This window comes from Vulpes vulpes, chromosome 13, assembly GCF_048418805.1.
Source record: "Vulpes vulpes isolate BD-2025 chromosome 13, VulVul3, whole genome shotgun sequence".
In the NCBI taxonomy this organism is placed as follows: Eukaryota; Metazoa; Chordata; class Mammalia; order Carnivora; family Canidae; genus Vulpes; species Vulpes vulpes.
This window is the reverse complement of record NC_132792.1, coordinates 84,879,651-84,899,387: the sequence shown is the minus strand read 5'-3', so window position 1 is coordinate 84,899,387 and position 19,737 is coordinate 84,879,651. Positions and strand designations below refer to the sequence as shown.

General features: G+C 41.6%; 1 protein-coding gene and 1 pseudogene across 4 annotated transcripts in view; one reads left to right on the top strand and one right to left on the bottom strand.

The window, feature by feature from the left end:
* Positions 1 to 644: 644 nt before the first annotated feature.
* RALBP1 (ralA binding protein 1) overlaps positions 645 to 19,737 on the top strand; it is a 57,243-nt gene continuing 38,150 nt past the window's right edge. The window contains exon 1 of one of the 4 annotated variants that reach the window (XM_026005950.2): positions 645 to 827. The gene's annotated coding sequence lies outside the window, so the exon portion shown is untranslated. Of the gene's footprint in view, positions 828 to 1,070; positions 1,346 to 1,433; positions 2,305 to 19,737 lie in introns of those variants that run through there. The other 3 variants (XM_026005949.2, XM_072734879.1, XM_072734880.1) reach the window with 3 other exon arrangements.
* Positions 16,787 to 17,923, bottom strand: LOC112925285 (glyceraldehyde-3-phosphate dehydrogenase-like; annotated as a pseudogene).

Below are 19,737 nucleotides of genomic sequence, written 5' to 3'. Positions count from 1 at the left end.
CTGCTTCTCCCTCTGCCTCTCTCTACCTGCGTCTTTCACGAATAAATAAATATTAAAAAAAAAAAAAAAAAAAAGAAAGAAAGAAAGAAATCGCAGGATACAAGGGAGAGACTTGTTCTCAGATCTGTTAGTTTATCTGAGAGGTATAGCGCAGGACAGATTACATAGGTTAATCGACATTATACAATGAATCTCTCGAGAGTATCGCACGTAGGAATGGAAATGATTGGGAAGAGCATTTAACCCAAATCATTCCCCTAATAATTAGCCAACCTTTATCAAACAAGAACACCTCAAAAGACCCGATTTCCAGCCATGCATTAGCAGAATAATTCTTCAAGCCTCGCTTAGGTTTCCTGGGGGGAAATTCAGTCATTTTCAGCCTTCCCTGCAACTCAGTTATTTCTCTCCGCAACCTAACCACGCGGCTGGGCAGTCCTAATTCAGGTGTTCCCTGCAAACGTGGAGCCAAAGAGGGCGGCGAAGACGGCCCCGCAGCCCAGCTCGAACCGAAGGCTGGCCCTTGTCAACTCAGGAATTCTCGGCGGGGTCTGCACACACAGCTCCACGCAGATTTCCCCTCGGAGGCCCACGGCCAGAGTCCCCACCCAGCCCAAGGCCGGGAGGATGCCCCACCCAGGGGCAGGCGGGGCCGGCCCCCGAGGCTGGTCTAACTGGTTAGGACGGCCGAAGCCCGCTGGCACAAAAGGGCTGCACTTCGGGAGCTGAGGAGCAGTCGGCCAGAGCGTGGAGAGAAGAGCGCTTCCCTTTCTCCAGACCACCGGAGGCGCTGCCCTCCAACGCGTCCTCAGCGATCTCCGCTCGTGGTAGGTGCTACCTCCCACCCAGTCCCCCAAGACCAGGAACTGCGCAGGCGCCCGCTGAGCCCTAGCGCGGCGCATTCTCTCGCGCGCTCCCTCAGTCTGCTCAGCGAGCCTCTGGGCCGAAGTAGGCGCGGTGCTTCCTGGGTGTTGTAGTGTGGCTCCTCGGCGGAGGGCCCTCTTGTAAACTGGGCGCTGGGCGTCCGAGAACTACGCCTCCCAGCGTTCCGCGCGCGAGGGCACAGGGCGTTTGCCCTTGGCGGCTTTAGCCGTCAGCGCCGAGAGGAGGACCCAGGAAGCCGGCAGCGGCGGGAGGAGGGAGTGCGCTTGCGCGGTGGGCCGGCTCGTCGCGTTCTGTCCCAATCATTGTAAACAGGCGGAGGCTGGGGCGGGGTGGGAATGGGGCGCCCGAGGCCGGCTAGGGGCGCAGCGCAGGAGGCGCCTACGGTGGCTGCGGCGGCACGGTGAGCGCGAGGCGGCGGCGGCTGCGGCGGGGGCGGGCGGTCGCGCGGCGGCAGGCACAGGTCGGTGGCGGGCAGCGGCGGCGTGCAGGGGTCGCGGCGGGCCCCGCGCTCCGGGGGAGCCTCTCCTGCCCGCCCCGCCGCGGCGTCTGTCAGGCGGCGCGCGGGGCTGGCGGTGGGGGTGGGGGGCGTGGCTGCCCGAGTGCGGGCTCTTCCCCGGCAGGCTGCTCCCCGGGTGTCGCCCGGCTGCCGGCCGTTCCTCCCACTTGCCGGCCGGGCCTCCCTCGTGGCGTCGGCGTTTGGGATTCGGTGCTCTCGGGGTCCGGAGGAGGGGAGTCGGGGGCCGGCCGCTCCCCACGGAGTCCCCAGGCCTCGGCAGCGCCGGGACGGGGGACTCCGCCTTTTATGTAATCAGTCTTTCCTCGTCGCCCCCGGAACATTGACCGGCCCCAGGACTGGCCCGGGTCACCGGGACTAGGCTCCCGGGGTTTCCCACCGCTGGCACGGAAGCCCGGGCGCTCCTCTGGGTGCCGCGCTCTTGCGTTCAGGTTTCCCTGCGGATGGACGGACAGATCTGGAGTTGAGAATTCTTTTTACAACTCAACTTCGGGTGTGCTTGTGCCAAAACGCTCTTATTGAGGACGCTTTTTTTTTTTTTTTTTTTTAAATTGATCGTTGTAGGAGCGAAACAGGTTTTTCAAAATATTCCATACCTCAGTCTTAGCCTGAAGTAATTAAACGCTGTTTTGAGTTTGGGGGTTCATTCCTTCAGGGCCTCCCTCTTGGCCAAACAGCTTGTTTCCTCTAAGGCCTGGTAGAGTCTTTGAAAATAGTTAAAATGTTAACTCGAGGTACTTTGAGTGTGCCTTGTGAGAGAGGCACAGTCGTCTGGACGTGGAGTTCACACATCATCCAGCCTCATTAGAAGAGCTTCCACTGAATACTTTGTGGAGTGGAGTGGGCATGCTCGCTTGCTGCAGCACTTTCCTGGCATTCCATCATTCTTGGCAGTTACTCATCAGGTATTTAAGTGGTGGTAAGGAGCACGCTGACTTTTGGGTTGGTGATCATGGAGGCAGCACTTCTAACGGAAGAAAATGGGACTGTGAATAAGAAAAGTAACCTCCCTTGACGCCTTTCCGGTTGTCTTGGTGATTTGATAGTTCCTTTCTGAGTGTCTTTCTGAAAATGAGTAATTGCTGTAAACGGTACTGGCAGTCGGAGAGGTAGGAAGGAAGTTAAAGTCGTTCCCACTTTTTCTAGAGTGACCCATAGATTTACGTGGGTGGACTGGTTTAATAGTAACTAACAACCGAGAAGTAATTCTTTGAACAAAGTGTCTCGAAGCAATGTGACATACTTGGCTCTTTTAAAAATAGTATCTCTCATTTTAGATCTAATTTGGAAAACTAGAAGTAGTATCAGAGAATCAATACCAACTTTAATTTGCACCCTTATATTTGCACAGCTGTTTGCTTGGCAAGGGGAGATGGGGCTTGAACATATTCAAAAGTATGTTCTTTTTTTATTTTATTTTATTTTATTCATTTATTCATGAGAAACTCAGAGGGGAGGTGGAGAGAGGCAGAGACACAGGCAGAGGGAAGAGCAGGCTCCATGCAGGGAGCCTGTCGTGGGACTCGATCCCGGGTCCCCAGGATCACAACCTGGGCGGAAGGCGGCACTAAACTGCTGAGCCACCCGGGCTGCCCTGTTCTTTCTTTTTTTGAAAGAAGATTCCTGATAGAAACTTGAGTATATGTGGAAGGAATAAAGAAGAACGCGGATCATTTAGAGGAATTACTGTGTTAGCAGGTACTATGGCAGGTGAGGAGGACTTACAGATGGATAAGGCCTTGCCTCTGCTTTCTGGGTGATAAGACTTTATCTCTTACTTGAACTGTTAGCAAGTACAATATGTTTTTAAGATTACTTAGAGAAAGTATGGGGGTATAGAGGTGTACAAAGGAGATAGTGATCAGTTTCCTACGGGAAGCGAGAGAGGGAGGAAGGTGGCAGTGGTAAGGAGAGGGGGTGCAAACAGTAAGAATGGGCATTTAGGTAGAAGGAACAGTGTGAGCAGAAGCATGGGAGTCTCCGCTTCCATAGTGAGTTGTAGGATCTGCAGGTATAGCTAGTGGGCAGGGGCCAAATTATGGATGGTCTTATACACGGTTGAAGTAATTTCAACTTTTGTCTTACAAGCAAATAGAAGTCACTGAGACAGGATAGGGAAAACAGAGGCCTAAGCCAGCTCAGCCCATTTTAACTCCCTGCTATGTGTCTAGTGTTACATTAGGTACTTTATGCTTTATGTCCTTAAACTTGAAGGTTTAGGCATGACTGAGGCAGAAAATGAGGAACTTAAGGCAGAAGGAAAGCTGAATGTGATTAGAGAGCGTGGAATACTTTGGAGAGCTAGAAGCCATTCTCTGCAACTATAGCATTGGATTTATGGTGGTGAGTAGCACAAGAGGAGGCTGCACAGATAGATCCTTGAGTATTGCATGACATTCTAAGGATTCTAGAATTTTTTTCCCTAGAATATAGATAATAGAGTTTATGGATTTTAATCAGGAAAGAGTCATAAAATATTCATATTAGATCATTCTGGTATTGTAGAGTGCAGATTTCAGAAGGGATGGAGGGAAGATACGGCAGGGTGCAGAAAGACTGGCTAGGAGTTTTTGTACTAATTGAGGTGACAAAAAAAAAAGACAAAAAAAAAATTGAGGTGACGAGTAAGGCCCTCAGTTAAACTAAGGCAGAGTCAGTGAAGATGCGAAACAGTAGATTAATAGCACAAACATTTAGAAGGTGGAATTCAGAGGATTCAGTTACAGTTGGATTTTAACTTGGATCATTGAATAGACAGTGGTAAACTGCAGTTGATCCTTGGACAGTGTGAGGGTTAGGGACACCAGCCCTCCCCTTGCAGACCTCCCCCTTGCAGTCTAAAATCCGCATATTACTTTTGACTCCCCCAAAACTTAACTACTAATAGCCTATTGTTGACTGGAAGCCCTACTGATAACTTTAGGTCAATTAACACATATTTTATATATTATGTATTGTATACTATATTTTTACAATAAAGCTAAAGAAAATGTTACTGAAATCATAGGGAAGAAAAAATACATTTATAATACTGTACTTATATATATATATATATATAAAAAACAACCAAACACATTTGAGTAGACCCACACAGCTCAAACCCTTGTTGTTCAAGGGTCAACTGTACTGACACAGGGACTTCAGGAAGGGGAGCCAACTGGGGGGAGGAACAGTATTTCAGCTTTTGGATATGTTGAGGAGTTGTCTATGAAACATCCAGGTGAAGCATCAGCTATAGAGTTGGGTGTGTGGGTTTGGAGTCGAAGAGAGAGGTCTTGCTATGAGGGTCAGCAGGCTATATTATAGGTGGTAGCTGAAATCTTTGATTTCTGTAATACCATGTAGGAAGAGCTTACCAGTGGAGTGTAGTTCTGGAAATAGACAATGGAGAATAACATTTAAAGCCACATAGAGGAAGAAGACTTGGAAAGGGAAATTCCTAAGTATTTAGAGATGCAAGGAAGTCATGAGAAAATGTCACATAAGCCAAAATGTAATCATTTCAAAGGGAAGCTATGCTTCACTACTAACTGTCCAGAAAAAAGAAAATTTTATTTTATTTTATTTTATTTATTTTTTTTAAATTTTTATTTATTTATGATAGTCACAGAGAGAGAGAGAGAGAGAGGCAGAGACATAGGCAGAGGCAGAAGCAGGCTCCATGCACCGGGAGCCTGATGTGGGATTCGATCCCGGGTCTCTAGGATCGCGCCCTGGGCCAAAGGCAAGCGCCAAACCACTGCGCCACCCAGGGATCCCAAAAGAAAATTTTAAAATAGGAAGCTGTACTTCAAATGCTTTGAGAACTTGAGTAAAACAAGGATTATTAGGAGTCTGTTGAATTTGATAACTAAGAACAGTTTTGTAATCTTCTACTTAATGCTACCATTTGGGGAAGGGGCTAGTTTCTTTGAATTAGGAAGTTAATGGGAGATCAGAGAGTGAAGAAAGTAAATGTGGATTATTTCAAGAATAAACAAATCTTAGCTGTGACGGGAAGACTGGAAAGAGGTGTTAGCAGATGGTAATAAGGTTTAAGTGAGTGATTTTTAACATGGCAAAGACTTGAACCTGCTTTTTTCTTATTGAAATGTAATTCATATAAAATTCATCCTTTTAAAGTGTACAATTCAGTAGTTTTTAGTATATTTGCAGAATTATGCAGCCATTTCCACAGTCAACTCTAGAACGTTTTAATTACCTCAAAAAAGAAACCTTTTACTCATTATCAACCACTCACCATTTCCTCTGCTCCCACCCATTAGCAACCACTGATCTGCTGCTGTCTCTTGATTTGCCTGTTCTGGACATTTTATATAAATGGAATCACATATGTGATTGTGACTGGCTTTCTTTTCTCAGTATAATGTTTTCAAGGTTTATCCATATTGTAGCATATGTCAGGACTTCATTTCTTTTTATTGCCAACTAGTTTTCTGTTCCTGAGTTATACCATGTTTTGTTTATCCGTTGATCAGCTGGTGACTGTTTGAGTTGTTTCTACTTTACAGCTATTGTGAATAATACTGGTACTGATACTCATGTGCATGTTTTTATGTGGATGTATGTTGCTCCTAGGTGTATACCTAGGAATAGAATTGCTAGATCATATGGCTACTCTTATGTTTAACGTTTTGAGGAACTATCAAAGTGTTTCCCAAAGCAGCTGCACCATTTCATTTATGTAGTGTAAGGATTCTGATATCTCTACAACTTTACCAACACTTGTTATTTTCTGGCTTTTAAAATTTTAGCTGTCCTAGCGTGTGTGAATTGGTATCTCATTGTGGGTTTGATTTGATGATGTTGGCCATGTTTTCGTGTGCTTATGGCCATTTGTCTATTTTCTTTGGAAAAATATCTATTCAGTTTCTTTGCCCATTTTACAGTTGGATTGTTTGTCTTTTTGTTGTTGAGTTGTAAGTGTTCCTTTATATATTCTGGATGCTAGAACCTTTTCAGAATATGATGTGCCAATATTTTCTTCCATTCTTTAGGTTGTCTTTTTACTCTCTTGATAATACCCTCTGTTATACAAAATTTTAAAATTTTGATGAAATACAGTTTATCCATTTGCTTCTTTTGTTACTCATCATTTTAGTGTCATATCTAAGAATCCATTGTCAAATCCAAGGTTGTGAACATTTACACTATACTCTCTTCTAAAATTTTTTTGGTTTTTTTATATTTAGGCATTGATTCATTTTGAGTGAATTTTTGTGTATGGTCTGAGGTATGGGGTCATTTTCTTGCATATGGAAATCCAATTGTTTTATCCCCATTTGTTGAAGAGATTATTTGAAGAATAAACAAATCTTAGCTGTGATGACTGGATATTCTTTTTGCACTGAATAGTCTTGACACCTTTATTGATAATAAGTTGACCATAGATGTTTGGGTTTACTTCTGGGCTCTCAAGTTGATTCCATAGGTCTATATGTTTATACTAATGTCAGTACCACATTGTTTTGATTACTCTAGTTTTGTTGTGCCTTTTGAAATCAGGAAATGTGAGTCTTCCAGGTCTGTTCTTTTTCATTTTTTGTGTGTGGTTATTTAGGGCCCATTGCAATTCCATATTAAACTGAGGATCAAAAAACAAAACAAAACAAAAAAAAACAACAAAACTGAGGATCATCTTTTCCCCACAAACAAAATTTTTTTAAAAATTTCATTTTTGGAATGTTTGTTGCTGGTGTGTGGATATGTACTTTATTTTCTATCTTCATCTTTTTTTTTTTTAAAGATTTTATTTATTCATGAGACACACACACACACACACACAGAGGCAGAGACACAGGCAGAGGGAGAAACAGGCTCCATGCAAGGACCCCGACGTGGGACCCGATCCCGGGTCTCCAGGATCACACCCTGCAGCACTAAATCACTGCGCCACCGGGGCTGCCCTATCTTCATCTTTTATCCTGTAACTTTGTAAAACTCGTTTACTAGTTCCAATAATTTTCTAGCATATGCTTCTTGTTTTCTGTGTAAGATCATGTGATCTGTGAACGAATAGAGACAATTTTAATTCTTTACCAATGTGAATGCCTTTTATTAATTGATTTTTATTTTTTCTTAATTGCCATGGCTAGAAGTTCCAGTTCAGTATTGAATAGAAATGGCAAGGACAAGCCTTTTTGTCTTGTTCCTGGTCTTAGGACAGCTTCCAGTCTTTCACCATTAACTGTAATGTTAACTCTGCATTTTTCACTGATACCCTTTATCAGTTGCCTTCTGTCCCTAGTTTTTCAGATGTTCTGTTAAATGTTTGTTAAGATTTCTACATATTTTTTAATTAAATTTTTTTCCTGTTAATGATTTTCAGTGTTCTTTCATTGTGGTTGGAGAACATACTTTGTGTGCTTTAACTCTTATAAAATTTATTCAGGTTAGTTGGTAGCCTGACATATGATCTGTCTTAAAGAATGTCCCAAGTGCACTTGAGATGAATCTGTATTCTGCTTCTGTTAAGTGGCATGTTCTGGAGATATCTGTTAGGTCTAATTTGTTTGAAGTATTGGTCAAGTTTTCTTTTTCCTTATTGATGTTTTGCCTGGTTGGTTTGTCCACTATCGAAAGGGGGATAGTGAAGTCTTCAACTATTGTTGAACTGTTTTTTCCTTTTGATTTAGTCAGTTTTTTCCCCCTTGCCTTTTAAGGTTCTGTTATTAGGTGCATATACATTTATAATTGTTATCTTGTTGCTCTACCATTTTATCATTATGTAATACTCTTTATCTCTTATGTTTTATTTTAAAGTATATTTTGTTTGGTATTAGTATAGTCAATCATCTCAGTTCTCTTCTGGTTACTGATTACATGAAATATCTGTTTCCATGCTTTTATTTCAACTTGTGTCTTAGAACTTGAGTCTCTTGTGGGCAACATATAGTTGGATCTTTTTTTTTTGAGATTATATTTATTTATTCACGAGAGGCACAGAAAGAAAGGCAGAGCCTAGGCAGAGGGAGAAGCAGATTCCCCACAGGGAACCTGATGTGAGACTTGATCCCAGGACCCCTAGGTTCACCACTTGAGCAGAAGGCAGACACTCAACCACTGAGCCACTCAGGTGCTCTACTTGGGTCTTTTTTTTTTTTTTTTAATCTGTTTTGCCATTATCTGCCTTTTAATTTTGGGAATTTAGCCCATTTAATTTTAAAGTAATTACTGATTAGGAGGAAGTTCTGCCCTATTGCTGTTTATCTTTTATATATTTTAAATCTTTTTTATTTTTCAATTCTTTCATTATTGCTTTCTATGTTTCTTTGCAGTGTACTATTTTAATTCTTTACATTTAATTTACTATATATTTTTGAATTATTTCTTAGTGGTTGCCCTGGGATTCCAAGGAACATTTTAATTTGTAATAGTGTAGTTCGGATTAATACCAGTTTAATTTCAACAGTGTATAAAAGCTATTCCTATAGCTCCATTCCCCCCCAATGGTACTTTTGTCACAAGTTGTATCTTTTTTTTTTCTTTTTTTAATCTATGTATTCAAGAGAGACACAGAGGGAGAGGAAGAGGCAGAGACATAGGCAGAGGGAGAAGCAGGCTCCATGCAGGGAGCCCGCTGTGGGACTCCATCTCAGGACCCCAGGATCATGACCTGAGCCAAAGGCAGACACTCAACTGCTGAGCCACCCAGGCTTCCCACAAGTTGTATCTTTATACATTGTATGCGCATCTCATGTGAAATTGTTGCTTTATGCCATTGCCATTCAAATCAAAAAGGAGAGATAAGAGATACAAAAGAAAAATACATTTATTTTTTATATTTTCTAAAGATTTCATTTACTTATTTGAGAGAGAGTGAGTACACAGGTGGGGGGAGCAGAGAGCCTTATGTGGGGCTTGATCCCAGGATCCTGAGATCATGACCTGACCAGAAATCAGATGCTTAACTGACTGAGCCACCCAGGAGTCCTGAGAAATACATTTATACTGTCTTTTGAAATTGGCATGTCTTTTATATTTACCTATGTAGTTACTTTTACCATTGTTCTTTTTTTTTTTTTTAAAGGTTTTATTTATTTACTCATGAGAGAGACAGAGAGAGAGGCAGAGACACAGGCAGAGGGAGAAGGAGGCTCCATGCAGGGAGCCTGACGGGGGACTCGATCCCGGGACCCCAGGATCACACCCTGGGCTGAAGGTGGTGCTTAACTGCTGAGCCACCTGGGCTGCCCTGTTCTTTATTTCTTCATGTGGATTCAAGTTACTGTCTGGTTTTCTTTCATTTCAGCATGAAGCATTTAGCATTTCTTGTAGGATAAATCCATTAGCAATGAATTCTTTCAGATTTTCTTCCTCTGAGAATATATTATTCATTTAGCATTATTCATTTAGCATTTCTTGTAGGATAGATCCATTAGCAATGAATTCTTTCAGATTTTCTTCCTCTGAGAATATATTATTTTTTCTTTTAATTTTGAAAGATAATTTTACAAGGTAAAGATTCTCAGTTGACAGGTTTTTTTTTTTTTTTCCTTTTAGTACTTTGATTATGTCATCCCACTGCTTTCTGCTTTTATGATTTCTGATGAGAAGTCAGCTGATAATGATAGTTAGGATCCCTTGTATGTGATGAGTCACTTCACTGTAGCTTTTTTCAAGATTGTCTTTTTGTCTTTGAACTATTTGATAAAGGTGTGCCTCGGTGTGAATTTCACTGAATTTCTCCTGCTTAGAGTTTGGTTAGCTTCTTGGATTTGTAGATTAATGTATTTCATTAAATTTGAGAAGTTTTTAGCCGCTGTTTCTTCAAATATTATTTCTGGTCGTTTCTTTCTCTCCTCTCCTTTTGGTACTGCCATTTTGCTTTTGATGTGCCAGATGGTGTCCCACAGATCTTTTAGACTTTGTTATATTTTCTTCATTCATTTTTTCTTTCTGATCCCAAGGCTGATATATCTTTAAGATTACTTGTTCTTTATCCTGCTTTTTCAAATCTGCTGTTAAGCCCATATAGTGAATTTTTCATTTCAGTTATTATACTTTTCAATTCCAGAATTTCTATTTGATTCTTTTAAAAATTTCTGTCTCTTTGTTAATATTCTTTATCTGGTGAGACAGAGTTCTTATGCTTTCCTTTAATTCTTCAGACATAATTTCCTTTTGCTTTTGAACATATTTATTTGAAGTCTTTGTCCAGTAAGTCTAATGTCTGGGATTCCTTAGGAAGAATTTTTAGTGATTTCCTTTTTTTCCTGTGTATGGGCCTGTCTTTTTTCTTTACATGTATGCATTTTTTTTGTTGTTGAAATTGGACATTTTGAGCATTATAATATGGCATGTTCTAGGAAATTAGACTCCTTTCCCCCCAGAGATGTTGCTACTTGTAGCTGTTGTTAGTTTGTTTAGGAACTTTTCTGAACTAATTTTGTAGAGGTTATTATAGAGTTTATTCTTTGTCATGTGTGCCCATTGAAGTTTATGTCTGTGTCCTGTCAGCTAATGATTGAACAGGTATATCCTTAAACATTTAGTACCAGCAATATCCCCTAGTGTCTTCAGAAGGGTCTTGTGCTTCTGTTGGAGTATTTGTTCCTTGAGCACTGGCCACTTTACAACTCTAGTTAGCTTTAATTTCCTGTTTGTCTAGAGGTGAAGGTCATTCAGAAGTGAGAGTATAGGGACTCCTTGGATAGGATGAACTCAGGGAGAGCCATACTGAGAATCTTAACCAAATAATCGAAAGACAAAGACAGAGAATCTTAAAAGAAGCAAGAGTGAAGTGATTCCTTACATACAAGGAATCCTCATATTTAACAGCTGACTGTTCTGACTTCTTACCGGAAACTATAGAGGCCAGGAAGTGGTGAGATGACGTAGTCAAAGTACTGAAAGAGAAAAACTGTCCACCAAGAGCTGGCAAAATTTCTCAGCATGTGCACAGCCCTGGGCATACAAGTTGTGTCCTAGATTCAACAGGAATCTGTTGAAGCTGTTCAAGGTTCTTATTTCTCAAAATATCTCATTGCCCAGGCTTTCTTCTCAAGGTTTTTGGTCAGTTTGTTTGCCCCAACTGTTAGTCATTGTGTCAGGCAGCAGGTACTGAAATTGTCTGCCTGCTTGCTTATGTTTTTGACAAACATCCTTTGTGTTCTGTAGTGGCGTTAGCTCTGGAGGAAGTCTGAGTTAGCAGCATTAGGTGAGTTAATGCAAGACTTTTCAGCACATTTTCCAGGGAACCACTAGATCGGTCAAAACAGATAATTCCAGTTTGTATGTGAATGAGGTTTGTTTTGCCATCCCAGTACCAGGAATGTGGGCTGTTGTTTTCATGGTCACCACTGATCTGCAGAGTCCAGGATAGGAGAAGAGTAAGTTAAATGCTATAAAGCTCTATGTTCTTACCCAGATTTAGCTCTTTTCCTGGAATAAGTACTCTCTGGATTGCTATAAGTTTTTGGTTAGTTTCTGGTGTTCTGGAAAAGTTGATTCTGACAGTTTTTAGTTGCGTTTGCTATTTCTTATTCCAGCGTTTTGTGAACATTACTCCCCATTTGTTTATTATACTATACTTATTTTTGGGCTATCTGTATTAGTATAAATCAAGTGAATTTTATGTTTCATGGAGCATACAGAGGGTCAGTATATTCTCTTTTTCATTGCTTTATTTTTTAAGGATTTTAGGTGCTTAGAGAGATGCAATATAAATAAAGGCTTTCTGGCCATTATAAACACTATAATAAGCATCCTTTTACTTAGATTTTTGGTTACTTTGTGTATTTGAGGATAAGATTTTGATGGTGGAATTGCTAGGTGAGAATATTCATTTTTGATAGATTTTTCTAGATTTCCCTTTAAATTTCCCAGGAAATTAAGGCTAACTAGAGTTGTAAAGTGGCTAGTGCTCAAGGAACAAATACTTAAAACACTCCAGTTTATACTTTTACCAGTAGTATATGGGGATGTCTCTTCACACCTTTCCATTATTGGGTATCAGATTTGTTTATCTTAAGAAAATTTGTGGTTGAAAAGAGCATCTCTTTAATTTCTTATTCCTTCATTTTTGTATTATTTTACTTTTTTTTTCTATTGAAGTTCAGTTTGCCAACATATAGTATAATACCCAGTGCTCATCCCATCTTTATTTTCTGTCTTTTTTTCTAAAGATTTTAATTTATTTGAGAGAGAGAGAGAGAGAGAGAACAAGCTGGGAGGTGGGGCAGAGGGAGACGGAGAAGCAGACTCCCTACTGATCAGAGAGCCCCATGTGGGGCTTTATCTCAGGATTCTGGGATCATGATCTGAGCCACCCAAGCACCCCTATTCCTTTATTTTCAAAATATCTTTTTAAAAAAGATTTATTTTAGAGGGAAAGAGAGTGGGGGTGAGAGGGGGGAGGGACAGTGAGAGAGGGAGAATCTCAAGCAGACTCCTTGCTGAGTGTGGAGCCTGACACAGGGCTTGGTCTCACAACCCTGAGATCAAGAGTCAGATGCTTAACCCTTAATTTAAGATTTTATTTTTTTGACAGAATGAGCATGAGCAGAAGAAGAGAGTGAGTCAGAGGGAGAAGGAGAAGCAGGCTCCCCGCTGAGCAGAGTGTGCCATGTGGGGCTTGATCTTAGGACCCTGGGAACATGACCTGACTTGAAGGCAGACACTTAACTGACTGAGCCATCCAGGCACCCTGCCTTCATGTTTAAAATATCGTTTTGGGGGCAGCCCTGGTGGCTCAGCGGTTTAGTGCTGCCTTCAGCTCAGAGCATGATCCTCGAGTCCCGGGATGGAGTCCTGCATGGAGCCTGCTTCTCCCTCTGCCTGTGTCTCTGCCTCTCTCTCTCTCTCTCTCTGTGTTCTCTCATGAATAAATAAATAAAATCTTAAAAAAAAAATACCTTTTTTGTACATACCTTCTATCATGGTTTTTTTTTTAAAATTCTTTAATTCTTAATTCTTTAAAAAAAATTCTTATTTATTTATTCATGAGACAGAGAGAGCAGGGGGTGGGGGTGGGGGTGCAGAGACACAGGCAGAGGGAGAAGCAGGCTCCATGCAGAAGCCTGATGAGGAACTCAATCCGGGGACCTGACCTGGGGATCATGTCCTGAGCCAAAGGCTGACGCTCAACTGCTGAGCCACCGAGGCATCCCTTGTTTTCCTTGTTAAGAAAATTTTATAAAATATTTGCCATGTCTAAGGGGTGCCTGGGTGGCTCAGTCGATTGGGCATCAGACTCTCGATTTTAGCTCATGTTGTATCTCAGGGTCATGAGATCTGAGTCCTGTGTCAGGCTCTGCCCTCAGTGGGGAGTCTACTGGAGATATTTTCTCCGTCCTCTGCTCTCCCTCCCCCTGCTTCTGCACATGTGCGAGCACGGTTTCTCTCTCTAAAATAAATCTTAAAAAAATATTTGCCATGGGGATCCCTGGGTGGCGCAGTGGTTTGGCGCCTGCCTTTGGCCCAGGGTGCAATCCTGAAGACCCGGGATTGAATCCCACATCGGGCTCCCGGTGCATGGAGCCTGCTTCTCCCTCTGCCTGTGTCTCTGCCTCTCTCTCTCTCTCTCTGTGTGTGACTATCATAAATAAATAAAAATTTATTTAAAAAAAATTGCCATGTCTAGTACCAGTATTTTTTCCAAGTTTCTTCGTGGCTTTTTAAATTAGTATATGATGGGGCACCTGAGTGGTTCAGTTGGTTAAGCATCCAACTCTTGCTTTCAGCTCAGGTCATGATCTTAGGTTGTGAGATCGAGTTGTGTCTGGCTAGTGCTCAGTGTGGAGTCACGCTGGAGATTTTCTCTCTCCCTCTCCCTCCCTCTCGCCCCCTTCTGCCCCCTGCTGGCGAATGTTCTCTTGCTGCCTCTCCAAATCTTTTAAAAATGTTAACAATTTATAATAAAAACTTTAAAGAATTTGTTTATGATGTTTTAAAAATGTACTTAAGGGGACGCCTGGGTTGCTTTAGTGGTTGAGCGTCTGTCTTTGGCTCAGGGCATGATCCCATCATCAAATCCCACATTGAGCTCCCTGTGGGGAGCCTGCTTCTCCCTCTGTGTCTCTGCCTCTCCCTCTGTGTCTTTCATGAATAAATAAAATCTGTAGAAAGAAATAAAAAATGAAAATGTACTTAAGATTTTTTGAAGCGTTTTCAAATAGACAGTCAAAAAGAAGGCAAGAAAAGCTTCCTTTTTTCATATTCTTGTACGAGGTAGAAATATAGTTTAGAAAATCTCAAGTTTTGCCCAGACATGTTTATGCTCTTGCTTTTTTATAGTTAATAGCACAGTTAAATGTTGGCTAATATTACTACTTACTGAGTACCTCCTGTCTGAGGAATTTCATTTTATTAAATCTTGACAATGTCTTGCCAGATGTCAACATTCTTTTGTACAGATAAGGAGATTTGGTCCCTGAAAGGTGATGGCATTTAGTCAAAACCCATAATTATGTTCCAGACAGAGCTAAGATTTGAATCCAGATTGTCTCTCAGGCTCTAGAGCCCATATATTTCCTATTTACCAAATTATCTCTCCATAAGGTATTTCCCAGTTTCCTTGCAGAGGGAAGGGGAGCTGGGTGAGACAAATAATACAATTGTTTTTTTTCTCAGCCACTAAAAATACTACCAAAGGAATAGTATTTCTTGTATGTTCTTGCAGAGATGTTTTATACACAAAGAAAGATGTTTGTATAAATGTGTATAATTTTTTAAAAAGATTTCATTTATTTATTCATGAGAGACATAGAGAGAGAGAGAGACAGACACAGGCAGAGGGAGAAGCAGGCTTCATGCAGGGAGCCCGATATGGGACTTAATCCCGGGACTCCAGGATCACAACCCGAGCCTAAGGCAGACGCTTAATCGCAGAGCCACCCAGGTGTCCCTAAATGTGTATACTTTTTGAAAAAGATTTATTTTAGAGAGTGTGTGCGTTTGCGCAGATGAGTAAGAAGAGAGGTAGAGGGAGAAAGAGAATCTCAGGCAAACTCCCCAATGAGCCTGGAGCCTGACTCAGGGCTTGATTCCACAACCCTGATCACAGCCTGAGCCAAACTGAAGAGTCGGTTGCCCAATCAACTGAGCCCTGCAGGTGCCCCTAAATATGTATACATTCTGTTTCTAGGCAGCTTTTTTTTTTTTTAAGATTTTATTTATTTATTCATGAGAGACAGAGAGAGAGGGAGAGAGAGGCAGAGACACAGGCAGAGGGAGAAGCAGGCTCCATGCAGGAAGCCCGATGTGGGACTCGATCCTGGATCTCCAGGATTACGCCCTGGACTGAAGGTGGTGCTAAACTGCTGAGCCACCAGGGCTGCCCAGCTTTTTTTTTTTTTTTTTTTTTTTAAAGAAAAGATGTATTTACTTATTTTAGAGATAGCATGCAGTGGGGAGAGGCAGAAGGCAAGGGAAAGAATCCCAAGCAGATTCCCTGCAAGGGAGAAGCCAGATGCAGGGCTCGATCTCATGACACTGAGATCATGACCTGAGCCAAAATCAAGAGGTAGCTGACCAATCAACTGAACCACCCAAGCATCCCACTATTCTAAACAGTTGTAATACGTGAAATGAGGGAATCTGTATTTGTTGAGTACTTATTGTATGCCAGATTCTACTAGGCCTATTTATATTTGAGGAAAGTCCTTAAAACTGGTTACGTTGAAAAGTTGTACAAAGATTTAAAAATGAAGCTTTTACATAAAAAGTTAAAAATACTAGTAAAACTCATTTGTAATTGTTTTCAGAGTTAATACCATGGTATGATGAAGCATCTCAGTTCATTATGAATTGAATGTTAGATTAATTTAAAAACACTGAAAATTGAGAGGCAGATATTGTGACAGGTTGAGAATAAAACTGCATACTGTTGCCTCAAAAATGAGGTATGATTGTCAGTTGTAGAAGCTAGTGTTGTGTGACCAGGATTTTCCTCTTAACTTTTTTATAGATAAGAATCTTCACCAACCTGCCAGCGGTGGGTGCCTTTAGATAAATGCAGTTGGATACGGAGCTACTAAAGAAAAGAAAGAGAGCCAAGGTAGATGAGGGAAGAAAGCTCCCCTCCCCTCTACTGGGAAGAAGACTTTGTAAGGAAGATTCATAAATTATAGCTGTAATTTTATTTTTTTTAAAGATTTTATTTATTCATGAGAGACAACAGAGAGAGGCAGAGACACAGGCAGAGGGAGAAGCAGGCTCCTTGCAAGGAGCTGGATGTGGGACTCAATTCCAGGACCAGATTCATGCCCTGAGCCAAAAGCAGATGCTCAACTGCTGAGCCTCTCAACTGCTGAGCCTCTCGGGTGTCCCTATACCTGTAATTTTATTTATTTATTTATTTATTTATTTATTTATTTGCTGGGTACAGTATACTTTATTGATGGTACATGACAAGGTAGGGCTCCTCAAGCCCCTCCCCTTTCTCGGGGTCTAGGATGTAAATTGGAGGTCAGGAGATTCTCAGTGTGTTGGGGGATTAAGTTGGGGCAGGGACTCCCCAGCAGCTGAGGGCCTCTCTCTTCCTCTTGTTCTTGCTGGGGCTGGTGGTCCAGGAGGCTCTTACTCCTTGGAGGCCATGTGGACCGTGAGGTCCACCACCCGGTTGCTATAGCCGAATTCATTGTCATACCAGGAAATGAGCTTGACGAAAAGGTCATTGAGGGCAATGCCAGCCCTGGCGTCGAAGATGGAAGAGTGGGTGTCACTGTTGAAGTCTCAGGAGACAACCTGGTCCTCAGTGTAGCCCACCATACCGTTGAGGGGGCCCTCCGATGCCTGCTTCACCACCTTCTTGATGTTGTCATATTTGGCAGCTTTCTCCAGGCGGCAGGTCAGATCCACAACTGACACGTTGGGGGTGGGGACACAGAAGGCCATGCCACTAATTTTCCCGTTCAGCTCAGGGATGACCTTGCCCGCAGCCTTGGTGGTGCCAGTGGAAGCAGGGCTGATGTTCTGGGCAGCCCCTCGGCTGTCACGCCATAGCTTCCCAGAGGGGCTGTCCACGGTCTTCTGGGTGGCAGTGATGGCATGGACAGTGGTCATGAGGCCCTCCATGATGCCGAAGTGGTCATGGATGACTTTGGCTAGAGGAGCCAAGCAGTTGGTGGTGCAGGAGGCATTGCTGACAATCTTGAGGGAGTTCTCATACTTCTCGTGGTTCATGCCCATCACAAACATGGGGGCATCAGCAGAAGGAGCAGAGATGATGACCCTCTTGGCCCCGCCCTTCAAGTGAGCTCCAGCCATCTCCATGGTGGTGAAGACCCCAGTGGACTCCACAACATACTGAGCACCAGCATCACCCCATTTGATGTTGGGGGGATCTCGCTCCTGGAAGATGGAGATGGACTTCCCATTGATGACAAGTTTCCCGTTCTCAGCCTTGACTGTGCCGTGGGTAGAATCATACTGGAACATGTACACCATGTAGTTGAGATCAATGAAGGGGTCATTGATGGCAACAATATCCACTTTGCCAGAATTAAAAGCAGCTCTGGTGACCAGGCGCCCAATACAGCCAAATCCGTTCACTCCAACCTTCACCATTGTGTCTCGGGGACGTGGCTGGCACTGCATCAAAAGATGCAACTGTCTGTCGAACGGGGAAGAGCAGAGAGCCCCTATACCTGTAATTTTAGATGTTGGTGATATTAAGTAGTTTGTTCCAAAGTTGAAGTAGTGAATCAAGAACGTTGACTTTCTGCCTAGGAAAATTATGGGAAACAAAAGTATGGATATAAAACTGGAGAAAAGGCTCATTGAAGCCCATTTTATTATCCCATTTCTATGGTAACACAATTAAAAAGCAGCAGATGCCATCTAAGTTTTCAACTTAAGTTTAGCATTTTAAGAAAATGAGTATATTATGACATTACATTTAGCTTCCTCAGGTAATTTTTTTAAATTAAAAGACTATTTTTAAAAACAGTTTTAGATGCAAAACTGAGTGCAAGATATGCATTTCCCATATACCCTCCACCCCCAAGCATGCATAGCCTCCCTCATGATCAGCACCGCCAGAGTTGTACGTTACACCTGATGACCCTGTATTGACACATCATAATCACCCAGTCCATAGTTTACATCAAAGGTCATTCTTGGTGGGTTTGGACAAATACATAACGACATGGCATGTACCCATCATTATGATATCACACAGTGTTTTCACATACCCCATGTGTTCTGCCTGTTGTTCCCTGCCACCTCCCTCAGCCACAGCAACCATCGATCTTTTAGGAGTTTCTGTAGTTTTGCCTTTTCCAGAATGTCATATAATAGGAATCAGTATAGTATGTGGCCTTCTTAGATTGGCTTTCACTTTGTAATAGGCACTTACAATTCTTCTCCATTTAGGATTCTGCTCATTTATTTTTAGCACTGAATAATATTCTATAGTCTGGGTATAGCATAGTTTATCCTTTCACTTTACCAGAGGGCATCCTAGTTGCTTTTACGTTTTGGTAATTATGAATAAATATAATTCTCTGAGTTAGCTGCCATAAACATCTTTTTTAGGGAGGTATAACTGACATAATGTTACATTTATTTCAAGAATATAGTGTAATGATCACAAGAAGTCTAATTAACATCCATCACCATACGCAGTTACAAAAACATTTTTTAAAGAAAAATAATTTTTAAAAAATCTAGCTTTGTTTTATCAGGTTCATCAGTTTTTCTCGTGACATATGGAGAATTTTCATGTTTGTCATTTGTACGTCTTCTTTGGTGTCTGTTGTCATCTTTTGCCTGTTTTTAAATTGGTTTTCTTGTTGAGTTTCAAGAGTTCTTTTACATAACTATTTGTACATAACAGTCGTTTATTACATTAATAGTCTTATGAATATTTTCTTCTAGTCTGTGGCTTGTCTTCTCATTCTTGGTCTTAAGTCTCTTAATTTTTATGTTCACTCTCCCACTCTTCCTCCTCCCCCCCCCTCTTTTTTTTTTTTTTTGCGAATATTAACTAAGGAAACTAAATTTTATACCCTGTAGATATTGAGTCTTAATCAGATTAAGGTTTTGTTTGCTTACTTTTGCAAGACTGCTGTGTGTGTCCATCAGAAAACACATTAAGGCTTGGTTTCTTTTTTTGTGTGAGATCTTATGAACCATTGGTAATCATTGCCAGTATTTATTTTTAAATTGATGATTAAGTGGCAATAGTCCATTTCTTCATTTATTAAGTGAAAGATCAAAGAAACTTGTTGCATCAACATTTTGTATAGGAAATTTAGAATAAATGTTTTTCCCTCCTTTATTTACCAGCTATCCTAAATAATGAGATGGTAGTCTAGCATCCTCCAAAGTGACCAATGAGTTTAATTTTTCACTGTCATTATGAACTCATAGATTTAAATATACTTGATACTTTT